Below are 9,707 nucleotides of genomic sequence, written 5' to 3' on the forward strand. Positions count from 1 at the left end.
TATGTGTTTGTTTGTTTGTTTTTTAAGAGGACATCAAAAGAAAAAAATCGATGAATTGTATGTTGTTAAAATGAAAAACTTTTATGCTTCGAAGGACATCCTTAAAACATAAAGAAAATACACAGAAGTGGAGAACTACTTACTAATCATATGTTAGGTAAAAGACTTGTAGCCAGAATGGTTAAACGCAGACAGCCCAGTGGAAAATAGAAAGCATAAAGTATCTTGATAAACAGTTCTCTAAGAAAAAATGTAAAAATGGCCAATTAACACATGAAAGATAAACAACAACACTAGTTCCTAGGAAAATGCAGACCAAAACCTCAATGAGACGCCCTTCACACACAGAAGGATGGCTGAAATACACAAAACAGAAGAGTTGAGGAGGGTATGAAAAACCAGAAGGCTTGCACACTGGTGGGGGTGGCAAAGGAGTGTAGTCATCTCAGAAAGTAATTCGGTGGTTCTTCAAAAAACTCCAACGTACAATTACCACATACCCCAAGTTTTAAGAGTTATTGTAATGACAGGGTCTTGGTAAGTAACATAATCAGGAGCATTATGCTCCTCATTTAAAAAGAAAGAACGGTAACTGTTCGTTAATTATTTATATCTTCAAATTCAAACAGCAACAACATAATAAAAACCAAACCTTTGTTTCCCAAATATACCTACAAAAAATGAGGGCTGGAGGCATAATTTTGTGGTAGACCATTTGGCTGGCATGCATGAGACAGAGAGAGAGAGAGAGAAAGAAAGAGGGAGAGGGGGGGAAGGAGAGAGGGAGGTGCAGGAGAGCCTCTAGCACAGGTCATAAAAGCAATAATCTTTGTTTAGCTCAAAAGACACACACACACACACCCCAAGTAACCAAGACTCCTAAATACAATCACACACAAACTGTAATAAAATATTCACAATATAGTACATAAATTTGATAATGGACTATATAAAAAACTCTAACAACACTAAGCAGAGAAAGAATCCAATTAAAAATAGGGCCAGATGGGCCAGGGATTTAGCTCAGTGGTTCCACCTGCCTCGCAAGTGCAAGGACCCTGGTAACCAAAAAAAAAAAAAAAAAAAAGGGCCACAGGGATGTAGCTCAGCACAGCACTTACCTGGCAAGTACAAGGCCCTGAGTTCAATTCCCGGTACCAAACAACAACAACAACAATAAAAAAATACATGCATAAATAAAAATACACAAAATAAGTGCCAGGCGCAGTGGTGCACATCTGTAATTCCAACACGTGGAAGACAGAGGAGCATTGCAAGTTTGAGACCAGCCTGAGCTATATTGAGAGGCCCTGTCTCAAAAAATAAGATAAAAAAACAAAAGCAACCCCCCCACACAAAAAACACCAAAGGAGAAAAGGGAGGTGGGGAAAGGTTTATCAGTGAGTATTAAATTACAGTTAGGAGCAAGTAATTCTGGAACAGTAGAGTGACTATAGACAAAAATTTTGTACTGTATATTTTAAAAGTAAAGGATTTTTAGAGCCGGGTGAGGTGGCACACACCTGTAATCCCAGAACTCGGGAGGCTGAGGCAGGAGGATTGCTGTGAATTCAAGACCAGCGTGGGCTACATAGTGAGTTCCAGGTCAGTCTCAACTACATAGTGAGACCCTGGCTCAACACCCCCCCGACAAAAGTTAAAGGATTTTTAATGTTTTCATCTCAAACAGATGATTCATATTTGAGGAGGTAGATATGTGTAACCTGAGGAGGTAAACATTACACAATGTATACATGTGTCCAAATGTTGTAGGCAGGAGGGTCACAAGTTTGATGCCAGCTTGGGCTAAGTAGGGAGTTTAGGGTCAGCCTCGGCTATATAGTAAGTCCCTGTCTCAAAACAAAACAAAACAAAAACAAAAACACATTGCCTGACTTGACCCATTAGAAAGACTCACATTAAAGACTGATGAGTCAAGTGTGGACATTGGAAATGTACACTGTGTGTGGAAATGTAAAACGGTATGATCACTTTAAAGAACATTTTTCATAAATTTTTAATAAAATTAAAGCTGTGTCTTCTTAATCGCTCAGCAGCTGCATTGCTAGGTTGTGGTTTGGTTGGTTTTTGTTTTGCTTTGGTGCTGGGGCTCAAACCCAGGCTTCTTGTGTGCTGGACAAGTGCTTTTACCATGGCGATCCTTGCCCAGGTCCCCATGTCTGAGAACTGTATTTATAAGAGAGGTAAAAATGTGTCCACAAAAGGACTTGTACAAGAATATTTATAGCAGCTAGGGATTTAGCTCAGTGGCGCCGTGCCTGTCTTGTGAGTACGAGGTCTTGAGTTTGATCCCCAGTATTGGAAAAAAGCAAAGAATATTTCTAGCAGATTTATCTGTAATGACAATTTCAAGTGGAAACAACGGCCATCAGGGTGATATAGTCATACAATGAAAAGTTCATGACAAATGAAAGTGAATGGACGTCTCACACATAGGAAACTACTGGCGAATCTCAAAAACACGCTGAGGGAAATGCTAAAGTGAGAGAGTGCGCACTGACCAGGGATGTAGCTAAGGGGTGCCGCCACCTGCCTGGTGAGCGCAAGGTCCTGAGTTTAATCCCTGGCACATACACACACACATACACACAAAAGAAGGCACACTGATTTCATTTATATGAATTCCAGAACAGGGAAAATGAATACATGAGGGTGGAAATCAGATCAACGGTCACCAGGGGAAAAAGATCAACTATGAAGGGGTACAAAGGAAATTTCTGGAAATGTGCATATTAATATCTTCTATGCTAATGTTTAGTAGGATCTGCAATGTCGAATTGGTAGCACAGGCAAACACTTTTATCCACGCTCACTGGTGCTAGGTGCTGTGGTGTGCGCTCGCAAGCCCAGCTGCTCAGGATGAGATGTGAGGATCACAGGTGAGAGGCTATGTGGTTGTGTCTAGAGGGCCCCCAACACCTCATGTGGTCAGAGGTGGCTGAATCAAGAGTGCGATGCTGGGATTAAGGATGTGTGATGACCAAATCAGTCGTGGATTGGTTTGGCAAGGTTCTGGGTAGGATTAAGGGCGCCCCACCCTGGGTGGATAAAATAGAAGGGACAGAAAAGGAGCCAGTGTGGCTGCTGCTTGTCACTCACTGCTTGCTGCTTGGATGCTTTTGCTGCCTGCTGGCTCCCACAAGCTGCCACTTCTCTGCACGTCCTTCTGCCGCGCCGCCCTGCCTCGGGGCCAGCTGATTATGGACTGAAACCTCCACAGGCTGCGAGCCACATAAACCTTCCTTCCTTTAACTTTGGGCCTCAGATAGTTTTCTCTCAGCAGCAAGAAAAGTGACTAAAACAGAGAAAAGCCTAGGCAATTTAGGGAGTCTGTCTCCAAATGTAAAGAGCTTGGGCACTGTCTTACTTTTCTTGAAACGGTTCGTGGCAGGCAGGAGGCAGCAAAGTAACAAGGGACCTTAGCAGCTTTTTTCTGTCCCTTTCAGACTCAGTTGAGGTTACAAGGATTAGGGTGATGCCAAACCAATCAGTGAACTGATTTAACAATCACACACCCTTAATCCCAGGATCACACACTCTAGATCCAGACACCTTTGGAAACCCCCCACCTGGGATTGCTTGAGGCTTTGGGGGCCATCCAGACACAGCCATAACAGGCGTGTTGCTCAGTGGTACAGCACTTGCCTTGCATGTGGGGGGCCTTGGGTTCACTCTGTACCTTACATTTTGTGCATTTGTTATAAGTAAATTAATCTTTAATAGTTTATTTTAAAATAATGCTGGTTGGGCATGAAGCTCAGTCGTAGATTAATGCTTAATGTGTACACAGCCTTAGGTTCATTTCCCAGCAGTACACACACACACACACACACACACACACACACACACACACACAATGCTACTAGAAATGTCACAATTGTCATTTTTGCCCACGTGCATTTCATACCTGCCACATGCAGGTACATTCTACATCGCGTACGTAGTGTATACCTGGAGATACAAATCTTCTGAAGTAGGGTTTGCAACTTTTGAGTTTTCCACAATAGTGTGAATGTATCTTGGAATGATTTTGCCAATTTATAATTCCAGTATACGAAAATTCTTATGGATCCACATCCTCAATAATACTTGACATATTCTTATAGTTATTTTTGTTTGTTTGTTTGTTTTTGTTTTTGTACTGGGGATCGAACTCCGGTCCTTGCACTTGCGAGGCAGGTGCCAGAACCACTGAGCTAAATCCCCGGCTCCATAACTTGTCTTTTCATTTCATTAACAGTATCTTTTAATCACAGAGCTCACAGTCGTAATGTATATGGGGAAGGTGCTCTTTTTTTTTTTTCCTCATTGAGTTTATTGGCACATTTTAGGTTGAGGTGCTCTTTTTCCTTTAGTTCTATGTATTAAGAAATTATGCCATACCCTGAAATAATGGTCCCTCTGTTCTTTTGAGAGTTCTACTATTTTGATGTTCACACTGAAATCTTTCATCCAATGTCTTACTATGGGTAAAGCTAAGCTTGCCATAGTAAAGGAAACCCAAAGTAGAGAGGCTTAAAGAATATACACGTTTTTTTCTACTTTTGAGTGACAACAGTGAAGTACGAATTTTAGCGTGGGGACTTGTTTTTCTATTTGGGGTCATTGGGAAATCCAGTCCCTCCACTGCCTTAGGGCTCGTTTGATTAATGACCTGTAGGAAGGAGACGTCGCTCCCAGGGCTGGGGTGTCCCCGGACAGAACCTGCGCCTGCGGAGGAGGACACCGCGAGTGCCCCCAGCAGAAAGCCCGGGGTTGCGGGTGGAATTTCCAGGAGGCCGAGCAGTCACCGCTGTGAGTCCCAGAGGAAGCACGAGGCTGGGATTGTCAGTGTCCGGCTACGGCTCCCTGTAACGGAGGGGCTTCTTCTGCCTCCCTCGGCAAAATGCAAGGTACATTATCTTTCCAGAAGGGAAGCGGTGTGCGTGTGTTGCTCTGGCGTTTGGCGACACCTTCTCAGAGAAAGCTCTTTGTGGGAGTACAGGTAGCGTTACTAGATATTGCCACATTTTCCTCCGTAAGGGGCTGAACCTTCCTGTAGCTCTGAGCAACCACATAGGAGAGTGTTTTTCCACAGCGCAGCAGGAACAGCCTGCATTGTTAAGCTATTGGATTGTTGCCCAGCTGATAGAAGCTAAATATTTTAGGTTGGTTTTAATTCAGATTTCTGTTATGAAGTTGAAGGTCTTGTATGTTTCAGATCCATTTACCTACTTTTGTGAATTGTCTGTCTTTTGCCCATTTTTCGGTTTTAATTTTTGTTTTGCTTAGTTACTGGTGGTGGAACCCAGGATATTATGCATGTTAGATAAGCTCTCTATCACTGAGCTGTATCACCACTTCCCTTTTTAAAAAGTTTTTATTTTAAGATGGTCTCATTAAGTTGCCCGGGCTGCCCTCAAACTTCCAACCCTTCTGCCTCAGCCTCCTGAGGGCTACAGTAGTTGGGATTTTGGGCAGGTGCCACTATGCCTGACTTTGTTGGATTTTATTATTCCTAATTTTTATAGACATGGTAGAGTGATTTACCCTTTAGTGTCATATACGTAGCAGTGTTTCTTCCCAGTTCCTCATTTTGGGGTTTGTTTGCTTGTTTTTGATTTTGCTTATGGTGAGACATGTATGTTTGTGTGTTTTCTGGTGGTGAGGATTGAATCCAGGACTTCACATTAAACTATGTCCTCAGGCCTTTTCTCTCTCTCTTTCTTTTTTGCGGGGAGGGTACCGGGGCTTGAACACAGGTCCTTGTGCTTGCAAGGCAGGCGGTGGAACCACTGAGCTGCATCCCCGGCCCCCAGGCCTTTTCTCATTTATTATTTTATTTTAATTTTGGGACTGGATCTTGCTACATTGCTCAGGGAACCTGTGCTCCTCCTGCCCGCTTCAGGCTCCTGGAGTGCTGGGGTACAGGTGTGCCTCTCCGTGTCTGGTGCTGATGGTGATTTTCTAAAAGATTGTATTTAGATTTTGAGTCATAGTCCTGAAGGCTTTCCCTAAATTCGGGGTTTGGGGGATTTGTCTATACTTTTCACTGTGTAATTATGTAATCTACACTCACATGTGATCCTCTTGGGAAGTCTGGCATCTGTCTGTGGGTCCAATTTTATCTTTTTCCCAAAGGCAGGCTGGTTGGGTCAGCAGCATTCACCAAGGATGCATCTTTTTCCAATGATTTAAGATGCCGCCTTTGTTATGTAAGTTTGGATCCATTTCCGAACTTTATATTCTGCTCCACTGAACTGGTCCCACATTCACCAGCACTATACTTGCAGTTACAGAGGTTTTTAGTATACTGTATGTTGTATCAGAGTAATAACAGGAGACTAGGTCCCTTTATTATATTTATTTTTCAGTGTTTTCTAGTTATTCTTACTTTTTATTTTCTCCTAGTAAAACTAAAATTAACTTACCTAGCTGTAAAACAATTACCTTAGTACCATTATGGAATTGTCTTACACTAATTTTCAGGGAAACTGACGTCTCCCCCCACCCCCCGGTATTGGGGACCGAACTCAGGACCTTGTGCTTGCCAGGCAGGTGTGGCACCACTGAGCTGCATTCCCGGCCCAAAATCCACGTCTTTATTACTATATTTACCTTATTCAAGAATAAGGGGTCTTTTCCATTTTGTTGTCACTGTTGTGTTTTGTTTTAAGACAGGGTCTCACAGTGCAGTTCAGGCTGGCCTTGCCCTCCCAGGCCTTCTGCCTCAGCCTCCCAAGTGCTGAAATTACAGGTGTGCACCACTATGCCTGGATTCCGTTCCATTTATTTGTTCAAGGGTTCCTTTGTGTCTTTTAAAAATGCGTTAATATTTTTCTCACCCGAAATGGCCATACTTCCAAAATTGTTATACAGATTCAATGTAATCTCAATTAAAATCCCAACAGCTTGTCCCACAGAATTAGGAAAAACAATCCTAAAATTCATTTGGAACCTAGACCTAGAATAGATCTAGAATAGCAGAGACAATTATGGGTAACAAAGGCCAAGCAAGGGAGTTTTGCAGTCCCTTTAAATTATACTGCAAAGCTGAAGTGATAAAAACAGCATGGTACTGGCAAAAGAATAGACCTGAGGATCAGTGGAACAGACTAGAGCATGCAGAAACAACTCCAGACACACTCAACTACCTTTTCTTTGACAAAGGAGCCCAACACCTTCACTGGAAGAAAGACAGCCTCTTTAATAAATGGTGCTGGAAAAACTGGCTCTCCACATGCTAAAGATTGAAACTAGACCCATGTCCCTCACCATGCACTAACCTAAAATCGAAATGGATCAAATATCTAAATATTAAAATGATGAGCGAATACATAAACACTCTGGTCTTCCTTCTGTCTCTTAGACAGAGCTGTCTTTCTCTCAATAAATTCTTTCTACTCTTAATCTCCATTCTCCTGGAATTCGTTGTTTGATTTTAGAGAGCACAAACTTGGTGTTTCAGATATCTCGCAGTTTGGGAGTAATAATATTTCCCTTATTTGGATTATTTCACTTATTCAGAATAGATGGAGGTTCACATATCATTTGGAGGTCTTCCACTGAGATAATTGGACAGAAGAGGTAGGAGTTTGTTTTTATTTCATAGATTCAAACTTTTGTTTCATAGTTTCTGGCCTTTTGTTGCATAAATTATGGCTTTTGTTTCAACATTGTCTTAAATTTTACATTGTATGTCTTACATTTTTTGAATTGCTTGTTTCTCTTATGATGCATTGTCCTTTGTTAAAATTACATTTCAGGACCAGGGATTTAGCTCAGTGGAACTGCGCCTGCCTCATAAGCATAGGGTACTGAGTTCAATCCCTGGTACAAAAACAAAACAAAACAAAAAAACCAGCAAAACAAAAAATTACATTTCATTCCTTTTTTTTTTTATTTTTTAACGGGGGATGGACTCAGGACCTTGCACTTGCCAGTGAGTCATCCCCACTTGTATATGTTGCTTTTGGACTTAGTTACTGAAGTTACATTGTTTCATTAGATAACAGCACTAGGGAAAAAAGGTAGCATTAGAGTACCACCTAGTCCACTTTAATGGTAACTACAAGTAAATCAGAAGCTGTAGCATGGGTCTTTTTATGAAATCTAGTTTATATTTTTAAAATATTAAAAAAAGAAATATTCATGCCTATTAATAAAACATGGGTCCTTATCTGCTAGTTAATAAAGGTAATAGGTTGGCAGCTGTTCTTAAGACTTGGGAGACAGGTTTCACAGAGACTGGCTGGCCTAACCCCTCTCTACAAGCTACAGAAAATGTGGAGCCTGTTATCAGTTTCCTTTCTTGTCTGATCTTCTGCTGGCGAGGAGGTGATCTTAGCTCTCGAGATGCCCCAGGCTGACAATGATGACTCAGGAGTGAGTTGTCTCAATAACTTACTGAGAGCGTGAGAAGAAAGGACCTCTTTTTCTGATCGCTAAAACTGCCCCGACATTCTCTGCCTCCTCTCCTCGGTCTGGTTTTCATCCTTTATGTGTGTAGTGGAGGAAAATACCTTGGCTAATAAGTTGTGGATGTAATGATTTGGAGGGGGTAGGTGGCTTAGGGTTTTATTTTTCCAACTTGTTGGGAGTTAAATTTAGAACCACCTTGTTTTTTTTGTTTTTTTTTTTTGGTATACCAGGGATCGAACTCAGGACCTTACTCTTGTGAGGCAGGCAGCACCACCACTGAGCTAAATCCCCAGCGGTAGAACCACCTTGTAGTTGGACTGCCCCTTCCTTCAGGAAGCCAGACTGAGGCTGTTTGCAACAATTTTTCACAGAGAAAATTAGCAATCAGCTAGCGACTTCTTACACTTGTGTTTTTATATGCTAACTAGAATAAAAAGAGATTTTAGGCAGCCCTTTTCTTTCATGTGTATTTAGGAAACTGATAAATGTGCCTTTACTAGTGTGAATCATGGCTGCTAGACAATGAGTGGTTTGACCTGTGAAGTTTCAGAGACTCAAAATTTCTAGATTAAACCAAGAGTAGCCTTGTCTTGGTGCTAAGGAAGCTTGCCTCGGTGATTAGGCAAATAAGGGCGGTCTTGGAGGCTTCTTTGTGGGTGAAATTCCTCTGAGCCAGTTTGTTTTTGCTTCTAGAGGTGATGTCCTTTATGGGATGGATAGTGCTGCCCTTTAATCTATCTACCTTAATCTGTCTCAAAGAATTAGAAAGCAGTGGCTTAGATCTCTTGATTATTGGTTTTGCTAGCAATGCTTCTTTCTTTCTACCATTACCAGTTAGGGTAGAAATCAGTTGTAACTTGTGCATTGGGAATTACCCATGGGGGTAGGAACAAGAAATCTGGCCACTGAGCCCGTAAAAGACATTGAGAAATGGGAAGAAAGGAGCTAAAGGTGTAGGGAAGGGGGGATGGGTAGGGGAAGGGGAATAAGGGAAAAGAAAAAAATGTGAGATAATGAAAAGGTGGAAATAAAGTGGTTGTAGATGGGGAGGGGAGGAGGGGGTGAAGGGAGGGCAGGGACAAGGGGAAAAGATGAGAACCAAGACCTGTCATGTAGAGGTACAAGATCCCAACAATGAATGTAACTGTACTGTATCCCTAAAATGTACCAATAAACTCAATTAAAACTGGAAAAAAAAAGATGGCTAGTCAAGCTGGGCCTTTCTTCTAGTTTCCTCCAGATGGCGCCACATCCTCTAGAGGAAGTCACCTTGGGGACGCCTTGAG

The sequence above is a fragment of the Fukomys damarensis genome, unplaced genomic scaffold, assembly GCF_012274545.1.
Source record: "Fukomys damarensis isolate Sample0158 unplaced genomic scaffold, DMR_v1.0_HiC HiC_scaffold_21, whole genome shotgun sequence".
Taxonomy (NCBI): domain Eukaryota; kingdom Metazoa; phylum Chordata; class Mammalia; order Rodentia; family Bathyergidae; genus Fukomys; species Fukomys damarensis.